This window comes from Zerene cesonia, chromosome 14 (genome assembly GCF_012273895.1).
Source record: "Zerene cesonia ecotype Mississippi chromosome 14, Zerene_cesonia_1.1, whole genome shotgun sequence".
Lineage (NCBI taxonomy): Eukaryota > Metazoa > Arthropoda > Insecta > Lepidoptera > Pieridae > Zerene > Zerene cesonia.
Window position 1 is genome coordinate 969,416 of NC_052115.1, and position 3,196 is coordinate 972,611.

The following is a 3,196-nucleotide window of genomic DNA, read 5'->3' on the forward strand; positions in this document are numbered from 1 at the left end:
GACAGATTCGAAATTCAAATGTAATATTTTTTTATAATTAAGTGTAACAGTATTTATGGCCAGACTAAGTATACCTAAATGGTACTTGAGCGTTGGTTATAGGCTTCTTTTTGCCACAAAACTTAAAAGAGGGAAATATAAGATCGAAATTCATATGAAGTACTGTCGCTCGAAAACGTGAATTGCATGTGAGCTAATTTGGTTTTTAACTGACGTTCTGTGATACTCGTAGTTAGAAATTAGATGCTACAGAAATCTGGTTGTAATATATCAAAGCTATTTATGTGTTTAAATCATTATTTCTAAGAGTAGAACGTCAGGGCGGATCGTAATACATTTGGTTTATACAGTTTTCATACCAGGATATTCACGAGAGCGTCATTAAAAAAACACATTTATCCTTAACAATGAATAAGGAATCATAACCCGACCGGTTGTAAATTTTATCATCGTTAAAATATGAAGGTTATGCTTACACATCGAAGGTTATTCTCCAACCTACAGTAAACCCAAATGCGAAATAAATAACTGAATTATAAAGCCGTAAACCGCGCTTTTATTTGTCTGAATAAAAGTGATATCTTGTATTGAACATTAATGAACGGAAAATAGAACCAAAGATGTTAAATTTTAACATGTATTTGTATTATTTGTTTTATTTTAGACTTCACTCTATTTTGGTTTAACTGTATCATCATCATCATTAGTCCATAATCCATTTGTTCTCACTGCCACATCCTATTTTGTCCATGTTGGTAGTTTCAAAAATTCTTTCACCAGTGGACATATATCCACTGGTGAAGAATACAAACATATGTAATCTCTTGTACTTTACTTTTTGAATGTTTATTTAGTAAGAGTGAAGCCGGGGCAGATCGCTTGTAAAGAATACAATAATTGAATAGATTCCTAAGCAAATTTTCATTAACTTATTATAAACTATAGTGTGTATTTTTATCTGTGTACGTCATTTAAAATGTTAAATATATAATGTCGCATCTACACATAGTAAAATAAAATGTGCGCAATCGGATCGTGTATCGCCAGCACATTCATAACCAAATGCGGGCAGTTTACACTGAAACTGAATGTACCTGCGAGTGCCTGCAATATCCGCCCCTACCTCATATCCGCTGTTCACTTCGTTTTCATGTATGGTCCAATGTATAGAAAGTATTTTTAAAACCACGAATTCTTAAGTTTTGATTCTTTAGTTATGTTACGGACTTTTAAGCATCTTTAGTGAAAACCCGCTTTAAAAATTCCCAGGGGATATATTGAATATTTCCTTAATAATACATCGATGTTGCAAAAATATCGTGAATTTAACTATTTCAGAATCCAAAAATTTTTTACATGCACACAAATAGCATGCTATTCTTCCTTCAGCCACCATTTAAGTAAAATAATACAACATTTGAGATATGGGTTAAGCTATAGATGTAAATTAACAAAACCTAATTTTTTTATAATCTAATATATCTTTATTTAAACAACAGTTAATAATTACTGTTAGTTTAAGTGCAAACAGCTAATTATGGTTCATTCTACTCATGTAGTAACTTTTTAGTAATCTGTGTTTCTGTGTTCTGACTCCGGATATTAAATGATGATGATGATGATATTCCATCCAGTCAATAAATATTCACCCATCGCTTGCACCACAGATGATAGGCAAGCAAGTACAGTAGCGATATTACGGCGGATAGGCAGGTGAAATGTGTTCGGATTCAAGATCCGCGGATGATGCGCGTCACGGTTTTATATGGCCCCTGCAAATCGTAATACGATTCCATTTGGTTAACTCGGGATTTCTGTGCTAGCAACACTGGAGAATACAGTCTGTGGTTCTTGAATGCATTAGAAATTGCTTTTTATTTTTTGTGTTTTCAATGTTGCTGAATTATTATTTAAATAAAAATTCCTTATTATTAGTGTCTCATACTTATTATGAGGACTAGGCCAATGTCTTGTGCGGAAAAAAGGAATTTTCTGTACTCTAATTGATGACACAATAAAATAGCTGTCACAATTCAAACAAATTCCCGCCAACAGATATTTACAGATATTTTGGCGGAAATTTTAATATAAGAAATAAAAACATCGACTCGATTAATTACTGGCTTTTATTGCCGACCGCGTCACGAAATTAAATCCGCTCCGGTAGGAAATAATTATTTCCTCGGTCATTTTCCTTTACGTTTTTAATGGAGGCAACGATTACTGATATTATAATTGTAAAATTGCGATCGTCGAACTCATTAAAGCACATGTTTCATAAAGTTTTACAACTATGTTGGCAGGGCCTTTTTTCTCATATTTATAAATGATTTATATATAGTTTTATATGCTCCATTTATCGCATACCTAAAGCTATTAAAATAAAGTTTAGAATAAAGAAGAATACAGGGAAAGTTATTAAGTACACCACACTGCAGAAAAAACAAAAAAGAATACCTAGCATATGATCTTTTCTGTATCTTTATTATGATGTCTACTTAGAACACAAACAAACAAATATGGATTTTATATGACCCACAACATAATAGGGGTTTTTGTGAACAATTAAATGATTTTAAATTAATTCTATTTTCAAGGCTTACAAACGGTCATTTTATGTATATCTATGCACTATTATCAATAATGTTATCCATAGTTTATACACTTATATGATGATATCTGTGGTATGTCTATCAAACATTTTAAGCAACACTACCCGCATAAATAAAACAAGGGTATGAAGAACTCGTCCAAAATCCCAAAAAAAAAATTGAATTGACTATTTAATAATAAATTAAATGCAAGTTTAACATTCCTTGTTTATTTACTTTCTAAAAGTAGGGACGGAGGGAAGCCGCGGCAACTACCAAGTATGTATCATACATTTCGCATTTCCATCGCTACACGCTGGAAATAAGTGACATCAAAGGAACATACGTTCTCGATAGAAAAATAAATACGTGAATAAAATATACATAACAGTTACTGAAAGCGATGTTTTTTATTCGCCTATTTCGCGGTTTTGATGGATATCATGTCTATTTGCGCGTTCAATATTTGCTTTTATGCACGTTTGTAAAAAAAACTTTCATGATTTATTTGAATCGACTATCCAATATTTTATTTGCGTTTTTTTTTTTGAAATAAGAATACGCACGTTTTTCATTGGTTCCTAGATATAAGGGGTTGTCCATTA